At 42.0% G+C, this 26,316-nt stretch overlaps 1 protein-coding gene across 2 annotated transcripts in view; it reads left to right on the top strand.

The window, feature by feature from the left end:
- Positions 1-26,316, top strand: part of gria2b (glutamate receptor, ionotropic, AMPA 2b) — a gene marked incomplete at both ends in the record, with an annotated part of 63,506 nt that overhangs the window by 3,248 nt on the left and 33,942 nt on the right. The gene's annotated exons all lie outside the window — the stretch shown is intronic.

Here is a 26,316-nt window from a genome sequence, read left to right as displayed (position 1 = left end):
TGTTTGGGGATTAAGCAGTGGGGAAGGGGTGTTCCCCCCACCTAAAGTTGGTATTTTGGTTACCTGTCTAAATCCCTGAAACACCTCCGTTACCCGTTATATTATGCATAGGTGTGGTTTGGGGCATTACAATAATTGAACCAATCACCAGTCCACGTACCATTGCCTTTAAGAGATCCCTAATCTGTTGCCCGTTATGCCCAGTTCTATATTGCTTCATAGCCCTTACGGTCTATAGCCCATGGAAGAGTGATGCGTTGCTGCCTTGAAGTGATGCACCCTCCCCCCCCCCCCCCCCCCGCCCCTCCGTACCTTTTTTTTTTCTCGCCCATTTAAAAAAAATCTAAATTCTATGTAAACCACAAAATTAGGGCTTTCGTTTGGTATATAGATCGTGCGTGTAGACCGTCTCTACGGAACGGTATGAAGCGAAAAGGAAAGTTCGGCAAATTGATGGATTAAACTCCATTTGCTGCGCTGGTGATGAACTAAACGAGAAAATGGAATCGCGCACGCCGCACAAATAACTTATTTGACTATACAATTATATAAACACAATGGACACAAGGAAGTGGCATAGCACTCACTTCTGCTGATTATAGGAACATTACAAAGAGATGCAAAAGGAGCATAAGGAGAGATTTAAACTCTAATAGCAATTTAGGAGAAAGCGTGCCAACACGCCCATGACCACACCTCTAGGCGCAAATACCGGTGTCGGCTAAATAGATAGCGGTTGACGCTGGACCAGAATATAAAGTACTCATCACGTGTGCCACGGGTGTTAGGAATTTGCTGGGACAGCGATTAGCATTGCTGCATTCCGCGTTGTTTAATAAAAAGCATTTTTATCCGAGTGCCCTGGCTACTTTTCTCAAACGGGGTGCGTTCGGAAAAGTCACAGTTTCACACCGGGAGCGCACTCGCCTATTAGTCTGTTTTGGCAGTGCGGTGAGTGTGCCTACAGTATATCGAACACACACAGTGTTTCAGAGTGCCACACCCCTCCCCACCGATAGGGGCATGTAGTTGAAAGCCAATGGCAAAAAAACAGCTCTGATAAAAATGCCTTTTATTAAACAACGCGGAATGCAGCTAGCAATGCTAATCACTGTACCAGCAAATTTCGAACACCCGTGGCCCGCGTGGTGAGTACTTTATATTTGAAATCTGAATGTTTATGTACACGTTTAGAATTACGTACGAGCGTAAGTACGAGCGTCATGTGAACCATGGCTAGGGTTGTTGAAGTATTTGATCTGATTTCCTCCCTGGCATCTGATGACATGCTGCATGCAGGCAGGCAAAACAGTTTATTAAATTAAATCCAAGCTGATCGGTATAAATTCTTCAAGTAAAACGTACACAGTACAGACAGAACCACGAGGAAGGTTAGACATTCACACTATGTGATACTAGAGCAGGGATTTCTCGACGTGGGGTCCAGGCAGGACCCTCAGGGTTCCTTGAGGGGGTTCCAAATGGACCCCTACAGGTCTGTGTGTACAAGTGTAACAAACCCGACCCACTCAAAGTTTGAGAAGAACCATTGGACTAGAGAACTCAACACTGCCTGATGTGAACAGAAACAGAGATAGGCTACTGATGGGAGAGAAGACAGAGGGCTATATCTTGCGCCATCCCTAAACTTATTTGCCATTTTTACTATTTAAGATTTTTTTTTTTAAATAGTTCAAATAGCAGATCTACAAGCTCACAACATGTAGATGTAGATGAAGTTGAACTATTTTAAAATGATTTTCAAAATAGTAAAAAATGGCAAATACATTTAGGGATAAGGGATGAGAGTGGCGCAAGATGGAGCCCAGAATGTGAATGGATGGTTACAAGGAAAACTAATTGGGACAGGTGAGAGGAATTTGGTGATTGCGGTGTGATAAGGAGTTAACCATTATTCCTATATTTTGGCTATGGGTGCGTGTGGTCAGTTTGTTGAGTGTGGTGGGCGGTGACGTCACAGAGTGCGTTCAGTGTGCCTTATTTACGAACGACCACAGCTGTGACGCATTCACACTGGACGACCCCAGCTTCAGGGTAGGGTCGCTCAGTGCGGGCACTCGGCAGAGATGATGTCTTCAGTAGGCCTGGTGTTACTGTTAAATGGCATCTAAAGTTACACTTGTCACTTTGTCATATTATTCAAGTGAGTACTGACCATATTGATACTGATACCGATGATGCACAACATCATATTACAAAGTATAAAATGCACATGCAGGAACTAAAAACTCAAGCTCTCAAACATGAATACCGAAGATTTAACTTGAACGAATAACAAACACAAGTTCACTTTACCTCTGTGGGCAGTTAATGACCCTTAAAAGAGGTCCTTAAATGAGTTCACCTAAGACATTTCTATCAATTACAAACCCCATGAAGCCTTGAATTCATGGAGATGTTTTGGATTTTGTCGCATTCCTAATCCAATAATTTGATGACCGGTGAAGTCTCCGGTAGGAGACTAAAATGGAGACTCTTTGAATCTGCCGGTCATCAAATTACTGGCTTAGGAATGCGACCAAAAACCCCAAACAAACAAACAAACAAACAAACAAACAAACAATTTCTTTTGAGGTGAACTACTCCTTTAAGGATCCATTTGGGTCCATTTCTACACTTTCTACACTTCTGTGTACTAAATGTACACAGAATATTGTACTGTAGGCTAATAGAAAGGAGGGGTATACTTTTATACCAGTAGAGGGCAGTCTGCATTACAGAGCACTGTCCTCCCACATCCATATCCAGAAACATACTTTACTTAAAAAATAAAAGTTTATAAATGCATTAATTGTATTAAGGCACAGTGGAGAGTGACAGGTCAAAGGACAAAGGTTACCGGTACTTGCCAGACTCAAACCAGTGACACAGACAGCACGGTACACAGTGTATAAATTAACCCGTAGGGCTAAGAACACAACCATTCCCTCTTCAGTCAGGAGGGAACCCAAATCTGCACATATTCATACAATGGTGTTGTGAGCTTGTAGATATGTTATTTCTGCCAGTGGTGGACAGTATTTGAGTACATTTACTCATGTACTGTACCCAAATATAATTGTGAGGTACTTTTACTTTACTTGAGCATTTTCCATTTTTTCTACTTCTACTTCACTAGACCTACATCTCAGAGGCAATACTTAGGCTATACTTTGTAGATTTTGATTAGTATTATACAAAACATATACGTCAAAGCTGAAGATGTAACTTAATTCAGTTATTTCGTGTCATTACAATGTTATTTTGTCCAATCTTTTTGGTAGAGTATATGTTAATACTAACATGTAAACATGTACAATGTGGGTGGTCTCCGTGCTGATGACCCCACTGACTACATTGGAGAACATTTAATTTGGGCAGGCAGGCTGTATTTGCACAGTGCACAGAAACATTCAGCACATGTGTATAGGACTCAGGACTCAGGAGACCCAGCTGGTTCGTATTCGGAGTAGAACAGAAACGTTGCAGAGGGTATAGCTTTAACCGCAGCCCTAATTTATATTTCATTGTATTATGTTGTTGCACAGCAGGCTAGTAGTAGCACTGCATCTTGACTTGAATTGATATAGTCTTCCTTAGGGGTTTACTGCTAGTCAGTGTTTTGTAAAGCTGCATTGCAAGCAGAGGGTATAGCTTTAACCGCAGCCCTAATTTATATTTCAGCTATTTCAGCCATTTGAAAATTGACCTATAGAAATGGGACATTCTGTATTATGAATGATTTTACTGTTGGCTTTTCAAGTATATTTTGAATACAGGACTTGACTGAGTATTTCGACATGGTGGTATTGATATTCTTTTCTTAATTATATATGACATGCGAGTGCTTCTCGCAAACCCAGGCTCATTAGCTTAGTGTTCGAAGATGTGTCTTCTGCAGAGAGGAATATGTGTCAGCGATGAATTGCAGTCCAACGGGCTACTGAGTATAAGTCCCAAAGAGGAATCCTCAAAATCCTGGCCGAATTCAGTGACAGACCTCCCCCTGGGGCTCTGCCTAATGGGAGGCTCTGCCACTTCATACTAATACAAATGTCTGGGTTTCCGAAGTTACTTCATTACAGGATGAACGGACATTTCCTTAAAGTTGTTTTCCTTTACAAAGGTTATGGAATGAGTCACATAACCGTGTGTGTGTGTGTGTGTGTGTGTGTGTGTGTGTGTGTGTGTGTGTGTGTGTGTGTGTGTGTGTGTGTGCGCGCGCGTATGTCAATATTTTGAAATATGAACTGAGTTCTGTAATGAGCGTCTATTGCCCCTGGGACTCACAAACACATACTGTAGCCCAGGCCCTGGGTTATGTGTTTGTGAGCGTGTGTGAGCGTGTGTGTGTGTGTGTGTGTGTGTGTGTGTGTGTGTGTGTGTGTGTGTGTGTGTGTGTGTGTGTGTGTGTGTGTGTGTGTGTGTGTGTGTGTGTGTGTGTGTGTGTGTGTGTGTGTGTGTGCGTACATGCCTATCCAGCATCGATGTGTGTCAGCAACGTCTTTCAAAGCAAACTAATCATGCTCCTTGGGGAGGTGAAGCCGGCAAGAGAAGATCATTCCACACGTCAATGTTCTAGTTTTGTTTTGGTTCAATCTCATCACATTGTAATTCCATCTGCCATCTGACTGAGGAATGATCAAAAGACAGCGCTCTCCTCCATTCTCAGCGGGAGTGATGGAATATTAAAGAGGTGTGGGTTCTGGTCAGAAAGCAAGTTCCCGTCGAGACCTTTGGCTGTCCCAATGCCCTGAACCCAATAATCCTCTCCTCCCCCTGCCCTCACAACACACTGCTGAGCTCTTCAGTGAAGAGGGTTCATGTGAGGGAACTCACAGCTCAAACAAAACGCTTATAGATCTTAGCTTATAGATTTTGTGAATAAGGTGTCTCCCATTTAGGCAGTTTCTAAAACATCCACATATCTCCATATTTGATTGATCGGTTGTACTGGGTACTGCATTGGGTGCTAGCGGGTACAAAGGTTACTCCTTCAACAAGTAGGCTATAAGTAATATTGCTTAAACGGGTGGGGCATGCTTTCACAACGTGCACAACATGCACTGGCGACCCCTGATTAGCCGAAAGAAGAATTACATGTTGATTTGAATATGGAGGAACGGCCGGACAGGGGCCCTGTAATTATAAATTCACAATCTGAAAGATATTCATGGGGGACTCTGACTTAATGTGGCCAGACTATATGACATGAATCATCTATGAAGCATCTTTGATGTATGACTCCACATTTGTGCGAGATCTGAGCCCCATTGACATGTCAGTAGTAGGCCTACATGATAAAATTAAAGTTCATTATTTCTAAAAGTATAAAACCTACTATGTATGTGATAATTTAGTACTGGTGGTGCACAAGAAATCTGACACAGATGTCTTGTCGCACGCATGCACGCACGCACGCACGCACGCACGCACGCACGCACGCACGCACGCACGCACGCACGCACGCACGCTCGCACACACGCACACACGCCCGCACACACACAACATTTCTATGAATAGTAACTACAGTACATTGCTATGTAGCGTTTTTTGACAGAACAAAATATGTACTGTACATGTGTTCAGTTAAGGACCACAATGTTAGGGGGCCTTCAAGAGAACTCAGAATTACGTAAAAGGACTGTATAAAGGTAGCTGGTCATTCGCTTGAGGATGTTATTCTGTGCGAGTAGGTCTCTGCGGTGAATCGTTGTAAGGTTATAGCTTACCTCAGATATTTCTTATGTTCAGAGTGTGCCAGTTATAACTGGCAAATGTGGCGATGTGATGTGATGTCACATATGGTGACGGTGTGACATCATGCTATCATCCTGCCAAATTGAAATTAGGCACCTTCAAGCTAGGCACCGTGATCTCCACAACATGATATACGGTATATATACACAATAACTGTGATGAGAAATACAGTGCATTATATAAAATCACACCCATGTGAAGTGAGGGGCGCTCTTGTCGTCGTACTTCATCCGAATAAAATAAGAATATACTTCTTCGTGAATTAATTTGTCAACTTATGTTATTATCTTTTAACCATGAGACGAGAAAAAAACTCATCTTTTCACCATGACATGTGCGTTGACAACTGAATTTATGTATACGTCATATTTCAGGCACATATGACGTAAATTCTCCTTTCATTGTCAATGGCAAATGTGAGACGTGACGGGACGAAAAGCTGTATATAGGAGGGGCTAACGCCCCTCAAAAACACAGAATAATTAGTAATGCTTTAACCCATTCTGGGCGGGAACCCCTTTTGGTGTTTTACCCCCTCAGGCGGGAACCCATTTTTGGGTTCTGTACAGTATGTAGGCTACAGTATTCAAAAAATACAAAAAAATGATGCTGCTATATAAATATTTGAAGCTTTTCAGAAAACTTAGGTCAGGCTTTAGAAGGCGTTTTCAGAATTGGCCTTAGGCCTAAAATCCCTTGTGTGGTTTATAACAAACCCACCCCAAAACCAAGCTGACAGGCAAAGCCAGAACGACTCTTCAGAACCGCTTTTCACGGTGTTATAGGGCCTCATTATATCGACCCGACACCCAAACATTTGTCTGTTAAAGCTAATAGTATAAAGACAGCACAGAATGAGCAGGAGAGAGTTGTGTTTATTGGAGATCGGAGCGGGGAAGATTGTTTATCGGAGAGATAATATAAGCTACATGGAGAAGAATATGAAACCTGTCTTCTTGTATTTGTGATTAGTGTGAATGGGTCTGGCTACATTGACTACTTTCAAGATCGATAGAGAGAGAGGGAGAGAGAGAGAGAGAGAGAGAGAGAGAGAGAGAGAGAGAGAGAGAGAGAGAGATGGCATTATGCAGTAAAGTACAGTGAAAGGGGGGGGAGAAAGTTGCAGTAGAGAGAGAGAGAGAGAGAGAGAGAGCAAGAGAAAGAAAGACAGAATGAGAATCTCAGGGTCTAACGATACAACCATGTGGTATGCGTTACGTATCACATGGTTGACGATACGATACATGGACGATATTGCTTCATTATCCCATTCTGACCTGAGATCAGATTCATACGAGGTTTCCGCCGGACAAACACTGGGTCTGATGAACCCATTCTGACCTGAGATCAGATTCAAAAAATGTCAGTCGCTCTTCGATTTTTCAAAAATAGCAGACCTACAAGCTCGTATCGCGCCACTCGGTGGCGCGATATGAGCTTGTAGATCTGCTATTTTTAAATAGCTAAAGCATAACATGATGCTGACACCAAAATGGGTGCCCGTTCAGAATGGGTTATGGCGATAGCATTCTGAATCAGTTGACGAAGAGCTTTCTTTGAAAGTCCTGTGAGCAGACCATTACAGTAATCCAGTCTACTGGAAACAAAAGCATGTACAGTAAGTAAGTGTTTCTAGGTCTTGCTTGGACATAATTCCCCTGACTCTTGCAATATTTTTAAGGTGATAATAGGCAGATGAAATTACTTTTAATTTTTCCAAATATGAGTCTATAGGACAACACCAAGATCTATCACCTGACTCTTGGGTATAAGAGACCGCGATTCAAAGTGATACATTACACTCTGTCTCTGATTCTGTAGTCCAAAAAAATTTAATGATCTCAGTTTTATCTTTATTAAATTGAAGAACATTTTGCCAGTCATTGCTTTCCTCAATGCATTGACAGAGGGAATCAACAGGACCATAGTCCGTTGATGTAACTGATATGTAGATTTGCGTGTCATGTGCATAATTGGTCATTTACTTTATTGTTGCTTATTATTTGTCCTAGGGGATTTTTTGTTTTGTTTTTTTAACCTTTATTTAACCAGTAAAAAACCACATTGAGACTGAAGTCTCTTTTACAAGTGTGAACTGGCCAGAACAATAGGCAAAATAAGTGACACAACTCTGCCAGTAACAAAAAATAACAACAAAAAACAGGACAGACATACAATGCTCATAAATACAGTACACACTACCAAAGAAGCTAAAAGGGAGAACTGGAACGCGGGAAGCATACTGTATATAGATTTAATAGGAGGTGTCCTAGAATGGACCCCTGTGGAACCCCACAGGTCATATCCATCTGTTTCCAATAGAGACAAAGTATTTCCTATTCTGAAGGTTTGATTTGAACCACTGAACAGTTCCAGAGAGTCCCACATAGTGCTCTAATCTTTGTAATAATATTGAATGATCCACAGTGTCCAGATATCCAGTGTCCAAGATCCAGCAAAACAAGAACAGAGACATTGGCAGAATCAGTGTTAAGCCAAATGTCATTTAGAACCTTTATGAGTGCAGTCTCAGTACTATGATTGGGCCGAAATCCTGACCGAAACTATTATTTAAAAGTAAACAGTGATTCTCTGGCAAATACATGAATACATGATACATGATATACTTGAAATCACAAAGCTGTACCTTAACATGAACACAGAGAATACACACATTTATTAAATCGCCCAAGTGTAGAGATGGAAAAATAATAAAACCCTCTTTTTCTTTGTTCTTCTTAAAATTGCTACAATGCACAAGTATTAGCATTGATACAATTGATTACTTGCATTGCAAAATGATTAAATATACCGATTATTTGCATTGCAAAACGATACGATACAAAGTCAATTTTGCTGTTTAAGTTGTGTTGTACTTCGATTCTTGAAATTCAAATAGTTTTTTTTTTTTTTAAGATATCTTTTTGCGGCTTACGCCTTTTATTGGTTTTTGAAGGGACAGACAGTAGGCTGACAGGAAACGGGAGAGAGATGGGGGGAAGACATGCAGTAAAGGCCGTGTCGGGCTCGGGAGTCGAACCCGCGGCACACTGCGACTGGATTACCAGTCGGGTGCCCAGACGGTTACGCCACCGCCTGGGCTAAATAGTTTTCTTGATACATTTACAAGTGATCTGGTGCCAATGTGATGGGGAGGGAGAGAGAAGAGGCACGTTGTTATAGTGTTATAACTGTTATGTAACATGGATGTTCAATAGCAGCTGTCCGTGGGAGGAATCTTTAAAAGACGCGATGACTCAGGCTATAGGTGTACAATGCACCAGTATGGATGCCTATGGAGTATGCATTTACACCAAGCATCCTTGGTGTAAAGAAATAAAAAACAGGAGAGAGAGAGAGAGAGAGAGAGAGAGAGAGAGAGAGAGAGAGAGAGAGAGAGAGCTCACTAATCCATTATGTGGATTAGTGGCAAAAAGAATGCACATACACTTTGTCGAATTGATGAACCAATTATTTTTTGAATGATTATGTAAACTATTATTAATGTGATATGGTTTTAGCTGTCTGTGAGACTGGTCTATAACAGATGACCGTCTGGTTTTACTGGGAGAGAGAGGAGAGGTCAAGTTCTAGTCAGTTAGTCGGATCAGTTTGGTGAGTGCATGGGTCCTATCTTTGGTGGCAGGCCTCCCACAGGCGCTCTGGTGATGGTCTTTGAAGAAATCAACTGACATTTCCTCAAAGTTATTTTCTTTTACAAAGGTTATGGAATGAGTCACTCATAAATATATGTGAACCCAAGCTGTATTCTCTCGTGTGTGTGTGTGTGTGTGTTTTCCCTCCTCAAGCATATACAGTACGTAGTAGCCAGTCTTCTTATTAGAAGTGACTTTGGTTTTGTTTTTAAGAAAAGTTACTTGTTTTCAAAGCATAGTTGCTTATTTGGGCTTGCGTCCTAAAGTATAGTCTGTCATCTTGCAGGATCTATATAAACAACCTAATGTCACATCACCATGTTTTCACACACTCTCTGGTGGAGCTGTTGCCCCCGCGACCCGACTACGGATAAGCGGTTGAAGATGGATGGATGGATGGACACTATTGTATGACATAAGTATAGGGCTTAAATGCTTAATGTAACTGTGTCCATAGAGAAGAGGCCAGCTTGCTGTGTGTTGTATTACACTCTTAAACCTTGTATGTTCCAACATTATCCCATTACAAGCCAAGACTCTTATTATCCTGAATCCCAGCAGAATAACAAGATGACGGTGCCAGCAGACAGCGGTTTGGCAGTGCGCTGCTGATGTATGCAGTAGTCTCAAACATCTCCTATTGTTTTCATTCTGCTCCTATGGCCGAGCTCTTAACTGAATACAACCACTTGTCTGACACATTAAACCCTGAATTAGTCTGGTTCACAGCGAGGGGTTGGGGGATGTTGTGCACAGGTGTCCTTGAGGGGTACGTTTCCAGGGGGTTTCCCAATTATTCATAGTTAAGGACTAAAATGGAAACTTAAATATAGGTCTATAACTCAGAGAATGTACAAAATGGAACCAGCAAGCCATCATACACCAAGTATGAATCAGGCTACAGTGTTGCGAGGTCCAGACTGAGACAAAATACACGAATCCCATTGGATCCAGATTACAAATGTGGTTAAAATCTGATTAGCAAAACTCGGTTTCCATGTTTGTTTGTTTTTTGCTGTTCAGACTTGTAGTGCAGGAACCAAAGCCCCCAAAGTTGACTATACCCCTTCCTTCCCGAGGTATAACAAAACGGGACATCGTTCTTTCATATCTTTAGGATATCCCCTTCATGAAATGGATTGTCCTGAGTTTTACTTTTACTGCAAAAGTCTTACAATTGATCCATGAAGTTCCAAGAAAATCCACTGTCATTTTCTACCTTTTCATACTTGCAAAAATGGTCTACGGGTAGGGTAGTGTCCCTACATGCCAGAATAATCAGAATGCCAATATTTGGTTCTATTGTGAATCAGCTGCCTTTTATATAAGGCCTTAAATAGGCGGAAATAGCAAAAACATGGGCTGGGTTTGGGAGAAAAGGAAACCCATGTATGAACATGGGGAGAACATGCAAGGAATGTAGTTGCATATCGTTGCTGTCGGGAGCAAACCACCTGACTCCATTTTTGAGGTTTTCTTTTTTTCTTTGCCTAAATCAGTGCTATATACATAAATTGAGCCTTTTTAGTCGACCTGTATCCCACGGAATGCTACTGTTTGTGCCCCCCTCTTTCTCACTGATTCAGAGCACCTCCCGCCTATACCTACAAAACAAACAACCAAACAAACCAGGAGTCTGTGACTGTAAGTGAGGATCTGTGTACCATGTCCATGTATTGTTCACATTCACCTCCTCAGGCATATATAAACCACCCGGCATCCACTGCCAACAGTGGGTGTCTGGTTGCTATGGCAGCCAGTGCGTCTCGGACTTTGGATTAGAGTGTTATTTGTGTTGGTCTTTCTCTTCCATCATCATTAGAACAGGGAGTCTGCTGCTTTGGTATTTCAACTAAAGGTCAGTGGATGTACTGTACAGTTGGTCTTATTAAACAAAGACAAACAAAGACGCTAGCAGTTCCATTCTGTGATACTGATATATGGATTTGGAGAGGCAGTATGGTATGCTGCTGTAACTAGATAGTCTGGCTAATAAGCCAGACCGAATCAGCCGTTGGCAAAAAAAAAATTGCCACACGACAGTGTGATTTGAGTCTGGCTTATTAGCCAGGCTAGTAACTAGATGCATGCACACAGCCCCAGGAATTTCAATTTAAAATTTGTCAAAATGGGTCACTCTTACGTGTAAAATAGGGCTTAAGTTAAGTAGTTAATGTGTGTAAGAGCCACTTTATGAGGTCATGTCATGATGACCTTAATTGCTTGATTGTGCCTATTCTATGCAGCAGTGTTTGATCTCATGATAATTAGTGCAGCAGAGTACTCTTTTACTGCCTTGTTTAGATTGGTCAGTTCTTGATTGAATGTTTGTGATTGGTGCTCTTTTTCTTTGATGTCTAAGTTACTCTCCTGTCCTGTTTGAGCTTGTCAGAAGCTGTGAAGTTGAAATAGAGAGAGCACATATGTTTTCTACCACACATGTTATCACACACCATGTAACCTTACTAAGACATGTTATCACACACCATGTAACCTTACTAAGACATGTTATCACACACCATGTAACCTTACTAAGACATGTTATCACACACCATGTAACCTTACTAAGACATGTTATCACACACCATGTAACCATACTAAGACATGTTATCACACACCATGTAACCTTACTAAGACATGTTATCACACACACACACACACACACACACACACACACACACACACACACACACACACACACACACACACACACACACACACACACACACACACACACACACACACACACACACACACACACACACACACGCACACACACACACACACCATGTAACCTTACTAAGACATGTTATCACACACCATGTAACCTTACTAAGACATGTTATCACACACCATGTAACCTTACTAAGACATGTTATCACACACCATGTAACCTTACTAAGACATGTTATCACACACCATGTAACCATACTAAGACATGTTATCACACACCATGTAACCTTACTAAGACATGTTATCACACATCATGTAACCATACTAAGACATGTTATCACACACCATGTAACCTTACTAAGACATGTTATCACACACCATGTAACCTTACTAAGACATGTTATCACACACCATGTAACCTTACTAAGACATGTTATCACACACCATGTAACCTTACTAAGACATGTTATCACACACCATGTAACCATACTAAGACATGTTATCACACACCATGTAACCTTACTAAGACATGTTATCACACATCATGTAACCATACTAAGACATGTTATCACACACCATGTAACCTTACTAAGACATGTTATCACACACCATGTAACCTTACTAAGACATGTTATCACACACCATGTAACCTTACTAAGACATGTTATCACACACCATGTAACCTTACTAAGACATTTATCATGTTATCACACACCATGTAACCTTACTAAGACATTTATCATGTTATCACACACCATGTAACCTTACTAAGACATTTTGTACCGCCTGTATTTTTTGCCTGCTGCAGAGGATTTCAAAACCAAGAAAGCCTATGGCTTGTTTCTAGTGGGGTCCTACATATTCAATTCATCTGAACAAATGACATACAACCATTTATTAATAAACATAACATACTGAACATTTGGTAACAAGTAACTAAATATGTCAAATGACTAGCAGATTATTTTTTTAAATTTGCATCCGAGATGCTGTGAAGTGTGAAGTAGAAAGTATCGCAAATTTTAAATACTCAAGAAAAGTAAAAGTAACATAAATTTGTACTGTACTAAAGTCTAGTACTTGAGTACTTGAGTAAATGTACTTGGTTACTTTCCACCTCTGTGTGGGTGTCATAACTTTAAAGGTAATGAGTTGTTCAGCTAGCGTCCATCCTATAGAAACCCTCTCAGCAAATTCCTGCACAGCCTGCCAGAAATCTGTCGCCCAGGCAACAACACTTGGTGGCACGCTGCAAAATATGTCCATCTAAAGTGATTAGCTCAAGTCATTTTGGTTGGTGAATTGAGTTTATATTTTTATGACTCGAGTGACTGATAAAAGCTGATGGACACTAGCTATTGTTGTAAGAACGCTGTTCTGTACACTGGAAACGAGAGAAACTAATTAAATCCACTGGCCCATTGTTTTGATTTGTTTAAAGACATTACTGTATGATAGATCCAACAGTGAGACACACGGACACACCTATTTCATGTATTTATGCGTAATGAATCATTATCTCAAAGCTTAGGCAATATTGCTATTGTTTATAACTGTCATGTCAGTAAAACATGTTACATTGATACAATGGAAACTCAATATGAAATGACTCCCATTAGCATGTGAGCCTGTGTAGTCGGACCACACAACAAACTCAACCTATCTTCATTCCCTCTCTGTCAGTCAGCATAGAGGGGGTGTGACTTCACTGTGAAGGTGTGATGTAATGGAGACTAACAGAGACAGACAGTAGCACGGCTGTTGGCCAGATGGGTTCTATGGCCCTCATTTATCAATTCAGTGTCAAATCTGCACCAAATTCGAGTGTGGGTTTCGTAGTACACCCACGTCGCCACGGCATTTATAAAGTGATCGCAAACAGCTGATCCTTCCTTAATTTCGTTCCGACGTTAATAAATGTGACGGCTGAAATCTGTCTGGCACGCCCTATGAAATCAAGCCTCGCCCTCGTTTTTGCGACAGGAACAACTGCAATACGGTTTTGAAACCATGGTTACAGGAAGAAGAAAAAAATTCCCTCGCTTGCCTTTCTGCCCCCTTTCTCATACTGTACACACACACACAGACGCACGCACGCAAACGCAACTTGCAACTTGTTGTATCTTAAATAAATAAACCTTCATGAATTAAATAAATAATTGCTCCTCACCCCCCGCACGCACGCACGCACGCACATATCGCAATTTGCAAGCAACTTTCACTGTGTGTTTTTAGTTGTATATACAATTATTAAAGTCTTTTTAATTGAATATACAAGATATATTATTGAACGAAAACCTGAACCTGTGAACCATGAATTAAATAACAAATAGGCACACACACACACTGCTGTTTTGCATAGGTGCTCCTCCTGTCCTGTCTGTCTGTCTGTCTCTCTCTATCACTGTGGTCCGTCCGTGACCAACTGACCATGCACGTTCAACAGTCTATTTAGATTGCCTCGTAGTCGTTAGCGTATAGCCTGTGGCTGGCACTGGTGGGATGGCTGGGTAGCCTATACCTATATCTCCGATGCAGTTCCCACTTGCGCTGGCAGCCTGGCACGGTACATTTGGCATTCGAGCGACGTGTCGGGTTTATTAGATTGCACATACCGTAACTCCAGAAAGACATTGGCCTGCTGTAGATTAGGCTCCAGTAGGCTACCCACGTTGGGACTCTCCGCAGCTGCAGCACTGCACTGCTGCACTATAGCCTACTCTCCAACGTCCCGTCATGGAGATATTTCAGCACAGACAGCCCAAATCCTCGCAAGTCGCATGTATGCGCTCATGCAAAACACTGTTTAAATGGCTTAAGCATCTAACTTGCAACATTGTTTTTAATTGCGCGATTTTATCTCCTACTAATTTCATATGACACAAAGACACATCGTTGATGTATTCCTTTACTTTTATTTTTATTTTTTACATGTAGCCCATACATACCTATACAGTTTTATATAAACATTTTAGGAGTGAATACATATATGTTTAGATGCCTGTGACAGCCTCTCAGCTGGTCAAACAATGAATGCTGCTCCGCTGTTCTACGACAGAAAAACTGGTGAGGACAGCTCCCGACCAGACGTGAGTTTTGAACTTTGTCAAGTTCAATTTCGGCGTGCACCCATATTTTGGCGATCGCACGGTTGATAAATGAGGGCCTATGTGTTTGGTGAAGTGTCTCCAGGACAGATTTCTGTTGTTCAATAAATAGTACAGTAACACTCAGATACTGTAGGTTAGAACAGTGGTCCCCAACTGTTGGAAGGGTTTGAAGGGTTTTGACAATAATTAGATGCCCAAAGTATATGCCCAAAGTAATTAAAATTATTAATATGAAACACTTTATATCATTATTGTAGGAATGACCATGTTAGTGGCTGGAGAAACAGTACAGAGGCATTGGTAAAGGTTAACCAATGGTATGTTTATTCACCAAAGGAGCACTACTACCAACTGGCATAAATGCAGGAAGCTCTCTACTCCCAGCACAGACTTCACTGGCAGTCAGTTCACTGGCAAAATGGCAGCCTTTATACCCAGCTGGAGATAATGAGAATGGACTATCCCATTCACAGGGGTGTCTTCAAATGAGAACATATATACCATAAATACAGAAATAAGCATACAATAAATACATATAAATAAATAACCTTAAACTATACAAATGTTACAAGTTTCTGTGAACTACAACTATACAAGTTATATAATAAGTCCTTTACACTACAACATAAAACAACAACAGAAAATCTTAACCCCCCCTGCTATACTGACATGGTCCAGCCCAATCCTTACTGAAACACATCACAGGCAATTGTTAGGCATTCAATCAAACCTCAACAATATAACTCCACATTATTGCACTTCCCAAACATATTGCATTTATAACCCACATTGCACTTGCCCCTCATGTTTGTTAATCACTCCATTTCCCCAGGTGGAACTCGTTGGCTGAGTGGCCATCTCAGCTAAACAGGAAACGGTATTCAACAATAAAATTGTGACTGCAAAATACAACTGTGCAAGTTAATACAGTGCCAATATGCTGTGCAGAATAAGTAACAGAGGACCACTCTGTTACAATTATGATCCCCTCATTTTCCTCTTCTTTCCAATTGCCACCCTGGCAAGTACTGATTCCCTCCAGGTGGCCCCTCTCGGGAGACTGCAGCCCCCACATTGAAAACCTATGGGCAAGATTAGAATGATGTTCTGACCACTGCCATGTCTAAGCCTGACTTATAGGCTACTTCGGAGAATGATGGCATTGAAGTGATAACCGATCTACAACAAATTAAGCATTAGTCTTTTAGTCAAGTGTGTTGTTTGTTGAGAGATGGTCTTAAGCAATTGATATTATTTGAATCTTGAGAGGAATTATATTGCAACAACGGTTTTATTGACATTATTTATTGATGCACTATTGATTGAGTTGATCGTCTTGTGGACCGGGGTCATTACATAATAATTTCTCTGTGCGTGTTTTCTCCTGTTTTGTCTCTTGAGCTCACCGAAATAAGATCGTTGCAGTTCAGTTTTGAGGTGGCTGCAAAATTAATCATAACGTTTCACCGCCATTTATTCATGTTTAATCAGGAGAGCCTATGGACAGGACATATTTTCGTCACCGCTAAACCCCTTATCTTTGCCATTTTTTACTATTTTGAAAAACATTTTTGAATAGTTCAACTAGCCAATCTACATTGACACGTTGTGAGCTTGTAGACTGGCCATTTTAACTATTCAAAAATGTTTTTCAAAATAGTAAAAAAAGGCAAAGAAGTTTAAGGATAATGGGTTTAGCTGTGACGACAATGGAGCACATAAAGCCCCCATTGTCACCAGGGAAATCCCACTTGCATGGCCTGTACAAAAATAAAATGGGACAACACAAGACATAACTGCTGGTTATGTCATGAATCTTCTGAGCATATTGTTATGTACCTGGCCGGGGGGGTGCCAAGATACACAACAAAAAACAGGGGAGTGTTCTTTGAGTTTACCAAAGAAATAGAATGTATTGATTAACCAAAAATAAGTAATCAAACTATAAATCAGGAATAAACAGATGAAGTGTGGAGATCAGTATTCAGTGGTGTAGTGCGTGTATGCATGAGTGAAATGTATGTGTGTGTGCGTGCGTGCGTGTTGTATGTATTAACAGAAATGTTGAAAAGAGTGCATGGTGGAAAAGGTGCAGGAGGCAAATGAAAAACTGGGGAAGGACTGGGGAAGCAGGCATCGACATAGGGCGTCGACACCCGGGCCCAGGTGCGAGCTGATCATCATTAGTAGCTCTGCTCCCCAATCCTATTGGATAAAAGAAACAGAGGTTACTATAGGGTAAACACAACATATACCAAAACCAGACAACCTAGAGTAATATATATCATAATATAGGGAACCGTCACAATATCATAATTGGTGAACATTTGGCAAAAACAGGTAGATACAGTAGATATCCTGCAGGAGACAATCAGTCGCCCAGAGGCGGCACAGCAGTTGGTTACAAAGTTTAAAGTAAAGAGTACAAAAACGTACCGTCATGTACAGCAATACAAGGCAAAAGAAAAACAACAAGGAGCATTAACAATACAGAGCATCGGTAAACGGAGGTAAAAACAAAGTCCATTACAGTCAGTCCGTGGTGAACAGTTAGCGAAAATAGGCAAAAACAAATGCCATTGGCTAGTGCAGGACAATATTCAATGAAAATATAGCCAAAGATTCTGCAAAAATTAGATGCACATTTGGCTTATTATTTGGGATGAAATCATCCAACAAAGATTTAGTTACACTGTTATAAGGCACCATCAGGGCTGGACTGGGACAAAAATTCGGCCCGGTCATTTTCGCGCGAATTTGGCCCAGACCGGCCCACCACAACCAGCTCGCAGATAGCAGAAACTATAGCGCCCGCTCCGTCGAGGCACACACAAACAAACAAGCCCTAATACCACCACTTTTACAGAACAATATCAATGATACAAACCAACAGACATATATATATATATATATATACAACCCTTTGTTGCTCTCACAAGAATGCTGGCAAAAGGATTCAAGATAGAAGAGGGTTTATTTGTCACTCACTGATACAGGTACAGTGAAATTATCATGATGGCACTGGCAGAATGGCAGCACGCCCGGACCTTTCCTGCAGGTGGCCTGCCGCCTATTGGCCTGCCTGCCTGTCATGGCGGCCCCCTAGGGGCGCGGCCCACCGGGAATATGCCCGGTACGTCCTATGGCCAGTCAGTTACGCATAAAGCCACTACAAACACCCTGCGGACATTTCTGCAGTGAGAACGCAGTGAGTGCTGGAGGGGGTCGAGTGCTGTGAATATCCGACATGACTGGCTGATACTGAACTTTACGACAGTAACTCTCTCTCTCTGTGTGTGCGCGTGCGACACGTGTGCGTGTCTATTGCTTCTCCTTGAAGTGACGAAGCTTCATCAGCCTCCCAGAAAATAAAATAGACTTGCACAATTAAAGTCTGCCATTGAAAATCCTTTGTAAGCAATGAAATAAGTCCAGTTTCACAATGTAATAAACGTGAACTCCATTATCATGGGTTCTCTGGAGTTTCACCACAGTGGTGAGAACCAGAGCAGTTCATTTGGACAAGCTAAATATACATGGCGGGGTGTACCCTCTCCCTCTGCCTAGGGAGGTTTGAGACAGCCGAGACACTTTTAACAGACCCTGTTAATTACAATGTGATGAGGGTTTCCTTGTCATTGTGTTAAGGAGTCTGCTTTCAGTTCATTCTAGGACCTTGGAGCTTGCGGCTGTGACTATCAGGCCTTTTTGGTAGCTTAGAATGTTCCCGGTTTGCTCTCCCTGGCTTTGTTGTCGGAGCGTCCTTGAATAGGATACTGAACCCTGAACTGCTCAGTGCTCCCGATGAGGATGACGGGGTTGTCTTATAGCTGTCGGTGTCTGAATGTGTGTGCGTGCGTTGCGGCCGCGCGTGCAGCCATGCGTGCGTGCGTGCATTGATCTTTATTTAAAACTTTAAAGTACAGCCGAGAGGCAAGCCCTCATTTACAATGCAGCTGAGGTTACAATAAAGCCAATGTAGCACGCATTGTAAATCACTTTGGATAAAGGCACAATACAGAAATGCAGACCATTTTGCCATTTTGACCTCACTGTACTTTCTGCAGTCAGGTACTATAAACATGCAACCTATGTCGTCAGTGAGGCAGAGTGTACCTGTCACAAGGTATCATCTTTAGCCTCACTATAGCAGCAGGTCTCTATAACCCATTCTGACCTGAGATCAGATTCATGCGAGGTTTCCGCCGGACACACACTGGTCTGATGAACCCATTCTGACCTGAGATCAGATTCTAAAAAATGTCGGTCGCTCTTCGATTTTTCAAAAATAGCAGACCTACAAGCTCGTATCGCGCCACTCGGTGGCGCGATATGAGCTTGTAGATCTGCTATTTTTCAATAGCTAAAGCATGACATGATGCCGACACCAAAATGGGTGCCCGGTCAGAATGGGATAAGCATGGCTTCGTCGGTGTGCAGCGGACTGACCTCATGCTGCCTTCTATGCATGAGGAGTCCAAGCTGTTTCTTTTCACCTGGCATGGGATAGTTTGAAATAGAAGCCTTTGTTTTTGTAATAATAATAATAATAAAACCTTTGAAATCCTCTTTGAAATGACCAAACCTGCCTGCCAATGAGGAGGGAGGTTTGTTCTGTCCCTGCATTAACAGTATACTCTCCAGGCAGTTCTGATAACATGGCCTTATAGTAATAAAGGCATCTTAATGTAACGCTGTGCCTTTGTAAAGCTATTTTCAGATTATTATTATTCTTTTCTACTCAAATTACTTCTCTGAAGAAATTCGAGAGCAGCAGAATGTGTCCAACATAAGAGCTTAACGTACACCCTCTTCATCTGCTTGTTATGCTGGATGATGAGCTTTGATGTTTATAGATTGTCAACACTCGTTTTGCCGTCAATATTACAGATGAGAGCAAAATAAATAGAGTTCCTCAAATAACACATACAACCACACACAGCCAGCCCTAGGCTAAAATGTCTTCTTGTACACAAGATAATCTAATGGGAAAATTGCATGATTTTGTTTTGTCAACAGTCTCATTACTGTCAATTTTGCAAATGAGAGCAAAACAACTCAACAGATTTATGGAGAGTTCTTGATCTCAACCAACACGCACACGCGCACAGAACACACAAACATTTTAAGTTGTGCATTTAAATACTGCCTTCATCCAAAGTGCTTTACATTGTGCATTCCACTCACTCACACCGTCACACGCAAGGCAACAACCTGCTCATCTGGATGCTCAAGGCCACAAAAGGACTAAAACTAAATCCTCCAGCTCTGAATTATGTTTATCTTCTCAGAACATTCCCCAGATTAAGGGGAATGTTGCTGTGTTTTTCTAAATAACATAAAGTTAGTGAGCATAAACTAGATTTAATACTGTAGAGAGCTTATGGACCCAGCAGTGAGCAATAATACGATTTGTCTCAGCGTTTTGCTCAGGCTGTCTAATTAGACTGTCCTCGTCATCAGCAGGGAAAAAAAAGATTCACGCTGACATTTTTCTGCTGCCATGGCCTGTGTTTTCTGAAAGCAAATAGTTTGTAGATTCATTGGAAACCAGTCAGCTGTGAAAGGGTTGAATGGGTTTTCCCCTGTGTCCCACATTTTGTATAGAGTTGCTGCTTGTGGCTGTCTTTTCTGGTTTAATTAAAGATGTTGCAGATTCCGTGTTGAAGACACAGGTTTAGTATTTATCGGGTAGCGTGGCAACATTGCTAGTGCAAGAATATGCATGTAATATGTTGAAATTGTAAATTGCCAACATGTTTTCATCGGCTTAAGCTGCTAAAGAAGTCCTTGGGACTTGCTCTCGCGTAAACTGGAACTGGTCGAGTTTTAATCCTCAGATAGACCAGCTAATGTTGTGGAGATAATATGTCAGCTAAGTCTTAACAGACCTGACAATGGACATTTTCCTCTAAAGACAGAGTTAGAGAGAGAGCTGAGAGAAAGAGAGAGACTCACAGAGAAGAGCACAAAAACCAAATGTGTGCCTTATTTGTGTCTGTAGTAGGATTCGGCTTCCCTGATCGGCCAACGCAACCCATGGGCTTCATCATGGATTTTCCGAGCTTTGCGTAATGTTTGTGCCACTGCACCAATGTAAGTGGTAGTGTGCACAGAATGCTTCCGTCAGGCGTCAGTCTTACATAAATGCAGTGTCTTCTTTTCAACAATCAGCTGTTGCTGGGCTGCTTGTGTAGTACGCTCACTGACTGTGTGCACATAATGCAAGATTGTTCAAACCAGCTGGTTTGAGTTCATGTTGACAAGACATGTCCGAATTCTGTTAACGAGTACTAAGTGAAAGCCAACATTCATTCTAAACAGGCATTTTCAATTATGCAAATTTCATTAGCAGTGTTGATGGAATGTCCCTCTGGCCGCTTCGGTCCATTTGGTAAACAATTAGATGCTGCACAAGTGAAACTTTTTTTTTAAACTTTTTTAATTAAACAAAATATATTATTGTTCATAATAGCCATGCTTTTTTTTTTCTTTTTTTTTCACTTAATTTTTATTGAAGGAAGAACAGACAAGAAAAACACAACTGACAAGACTATACGGAAAGAAAAAGAAAAGAAAAAAGACAAAAAGTAAAAGAAAAAAAGGCTGCATTTTTCATATTACAAAAAACATTCAATGAAATATAAAATGCTTTTTTAATCAACTTCTAAACTTCTGCCCATGACACTGACAGTATTGATGTTGCCGAAATGTCCTACCTAGGATCCAAACACCTCATTAATTTGTAATAATCGGAGTGTGTGTGTGTGTGTGTGTGTGTGTGTGTGTGTGTCCGTGTGTGTGTGTGTGTGTGTCCGTGTGTGTGTGTGTGTGTGTGTGTGTGTGTGTGTGTGTGTGTGTCCATCCGTCCGTCCGTCTGTGGACAGCTAATCTCCGGCACTGTTGGCTTAATCGCAGCCACACTCTGCACACACTCCCTGAATGCCACAGCTGAACCTCTGCCCGAAGGTTTTCACATTGGCCTCTTATAGCGCCACCAGGAGGCCGCTTTCTGCACAACAATCTTTGGGATAGTACACCTACAGATTTTGTCCAAACATCACGCAAATTGGTACACAGTCTCTCTAGAGCCATTCAATGAAACGGGTCTTTCAGATTTTTCAGACTCCATCTTGATTGGCTAAAATTGGCTTCCAAACCAAGAGTGCTCAATTTCAAACAAAATGCCGCAAATCTTGAACACATTGTGTGATTTCCGTGAAATTGTGCACGCACATTCCCACTAGGCCGAGGAAGAAATGCCACTGGAACATTTTCAACTCAGCCTCATGGTGGCGCTATAACTGGCCGATTAGTGTTTTCACTTCTGCTCTTTATAGCGCCATAAGTAAAACACATTTTCTAATATTACTCCTTCAGATTTTATCAAAATTTCACGCAAATCGGTACACTTGCTCTCCATAGTCATGTGATCAAGACAGGTTTGTTTGATTTCCCATAATCCAACCTGATTGGCTACGACTGGCTTCTAAAGTTTTCAGGAGTAGCCCGCTTTGTACACATCGCCACAACTCCTCAACGCAATGCCTCTTGACAGTTTTCAAATCAGCGTCATGGTGGCGCTACAAGTTACAACAGGCCAAGTCGTGTCACACACACACACACACACACACACACACACACACACACACACACACACACCATTCACACCATTCAAACGAAGAAGAGTAAGCGTGAAACAGATGGTAGGCCTACAGGTAAAAATAAAATAAAATAAAACACACACACGCTTACTCTTCTTCGTTTGAATCGTTTCCTTTCTGCGTTTCCCTTCAGAGGTCACCACAGCGAATCATCTGCCTCCATCTCAGCCTGTCCACTGCCTCCTCTTCTCTCACACCAAATAACTCTTTCACTACATCTACCGCATACATCTTCTCTTTGGTCTTCCTCTAGGCCTCCTGCCTGGCAGTTCTTCCAACCTCAAATCCTTCTACCGATATACTCACTATCCCTCCTCTGTACGTGTCAAAACCTTCTCAGTCTGGCCTCTCTGGCTTATATCTCCAAAACATCTGACAAGCGCTGTCCCTCTGGTGTACTCGTTCCTGATTCTATCCATCCTTGTTACTCCCAAGGACTGTCTAAAGTGGACGAGACGCGACGCCATGTTGCTCCATGGTGCTCCCTGGAAGGAAAGAAACATGCGCAATGGGCTATATGCAGCCAACACTTCCGTGTTCAGCTTCCTTGGTCTGCAACTGCGCATGTTTCTTTCCTTCCATGGAGCAGGGTTGCCAAGTCTGCTTATTTCCCGCGACTTTTGGCTTCCTTTTTTCCAGAGACCCTTTTCTTTTCTTTATAGGCTAATTATTAGTATAATAAGTTACTAAAACATTAATTATCATAGACATACATAGTATTTATAATGATAAATGCATCAAATCTTTTTTATTAGGATTATATGGTCATATTATTGGGTTTGTTTTGGCTTGTTTTTGGAGGTGGGTTGGCTTATTTCTGTCACGAGTTGGCAACACTGCCATGGAGCAACATGGCGTACGGTCTTCGCGTCTCGTCCTCTTTAAACAGTCCTTGGTTACTCCCAGAGAGAACCTCAACATTTTAGTCTCTGCTATACCTCCAGCTCAGCTTCCTGTCTTTTCCTCAGTGTTTCACGCTTACTGCGGTGGCTAATTCCCCTATGCAGATCAAGGAAAATGTATCCTATCTCATCTCTCATATGATTTGCAAGGGAATCCTGTAATTGACAGAAGGAACACTGTGAGCTGTTGGAGACCCCAGTTTGTGTGACACCATAATGAGATTTGATGACTCAGGCTTGTTTGTCTGCAGAAACATCAATGGCCACTGTCATCAGCTAAAAGGATTAGGAACTGGGCCACAAACAGATGAAGTGATTAGACGGCTGTGAGCAGTGCACCTCAGATGTCCGTGATGAATGTTTAATTGCCAAGTCAATGGATCAGTAGAGATTTTGGAAGCATACATACAGGCCGGCTTTAGACGAAGTGCTGTGCTCAGATCTATAATCATTACTCCTCTCCAACCGTTCAACTCAACTTCTGATTAACTCAGCATATTGTTTAATTATGAGGTTTCTTTAAATTATTTAATTGTTATGGGGGGGGGGGGGGGGGGTCGCGGATGTGCAGTCCGTGAACATAATGCGCGTGCGAAACACTCCTGGCTAAAAGAGATCTGTGGGCAGCGAAAGATTTGCTTAATTTATGTCCATTTGAGACTTGAGTAAAAAAATATTTTCAGAGCATGCATAATGCTATCCCTGTCACGGTGCGACTCAAGACAAGTAATATAGGACCCGAAATGCTGAACAGACAGGCAGGAGCAGAGAATGTCAAATTAAAGTATTTATTTGACTGAAAACCCTATAGGTGAACATAACAGGAACAGAACACCATAACAACATCTATAGTCAAGCAGGGAACATAAGGAACTGAGGGTTTAAGTAGACACAGGGATCACAATACACATGGTGAACAGAACAAACTAGAAAAAGTGCCCTTCCGGGCACAGGTCTCCACCAGGTTATCCACAGATCCGTGCAGTTAGAGGTAAAAACACTTTTCGGCCAGTTATAGCGCCACCTTGAGGCTGAGTTGAAATTGTTCATGTGGCATTTCGTCCTCGGCCTAGTGGGAATGTGGGTGCACAATTTCACGGAAATCACGCGATGTGTTCATGATTTGCAGCATTTTGTTTGAAACTGAGCACTCCTGTGAACTTTGGAAGCCAATCTTAACCAATCAGGATGGAGTCTGATAAATCTGAAAGACCCGTTTCGTTGAATGGCTCTAGAGAGACTGTGTACCAATTTGCGTGATGTTTGGAAAAAATCTGTAGGTGTACTGTGCAAAAACTTGTTTTGCACAAAGCGGCCTCCTGGTGGCGCTATAACAGGCCGTTCTGGAAAGTTTGGGGCAGAGGTTCATGGTTGGCATCCAGGGAGTGTGTGTGCAAAATTTGGCATCGACCGGGTTGTTTTGCACAAAGCGGCCTCCTGGTGGCGCTATAACAGGCCGTTCTGGAAAGTTTGGGGCAGAGGTTCATGGTTGGCATCCAGGGAGTGTGTGTGCAAAATTTGGCATCGACCGGGTTAACGGTGGCTGAGATTAGCTGTTCACGGACAGACACACGGACGGACGGACGGAGTGCAAAACATACTCTCCCCATGCCTTCGGCTGGTGGAGACAACAATCAACACTGGGGATTGGCTAGGAGACTAACAGGACACAGGTGGAGAAAACTAGTAAGACAAGACAGGCAAACACAACTATAGGCAGAACAGGAAACACTAGGGCATCACTACATAATAAAAGTGTACAGTATACAGATTATAGTTCATGACAATACAGTTCGTGACAATCCCGTGCTATAGCCGTGTGTTTGGTGTGTCATTGACACGCGTTGGATATTTCCAAACGCGGTCTTTGCACGCAGTAAAATCCATGCACAGACGTGCTCAAACGTGCCCGGTGTAGCCCCGGTCATATGCTGTAGCAAACATTAAAAGTCCATAGACTTGGCTGCCACATGACATTAAGAGGCAGCCTTGCTTATAGGACAAAATATTAAAAGTCCAAAGGCATGATGTCATGAGTGAAAGCCAGTCGTTGGAGGGGCTCTCGGCCCTCTCAAAAAACTGACCATCGGTTGATGGTGGTTGTACTGGGCAGCTACCATGAGTAACTACTGTATGTGGTTGTATTGTTCAGCTACCAGTAACGATGTGGTTGAATGGTTCAGCTACCAGTAACCAACCGTAGTAGAATGTGGTTGTACTGGGCAGCTCCCAGTAACTATGTGGTTGTATTGTTCAGCTACCAGTAACGATGTGGTTGAATTGTTCAGCTACCAGTAACCAACCGTAGTAGAATGTGGTTGTACTGGGCAGCTCCCAGTAACCAACCGTAGAATGTGGTTGTATTGGGCAGCTCCCAGTAACCAACCGTAGAATGTGGTTGTATTGGGCAGCTCCCAGGAGTGAATCTATACACTGTCTGTAACCATGCAGTACTGCAGGTGCATAAAAAAAAACATGGCGCACATGCTCAGCAAACGACTGGCTAAATAAAGACGAGCAAACTGATTACAAAGACCACTGCAGTCACTTT

Source organism: Protomyctophum parallelum (assembly GCF_964188405.1).
Source record: "Protomyctophum parallelum genome assembly, chromosome: 16".
NCBI classification, from domain to species: Eukaryota; Metazoa; Chordata; class Actinopteri; order Myctophiformes; family Myctophidae; genus Protomyctophum; species Protomyctophum parallelum.
Note: the sequence above shows the minus strand (reverse complement) of the source record. Positions and strands in the feature narration are given on the sequence as shown.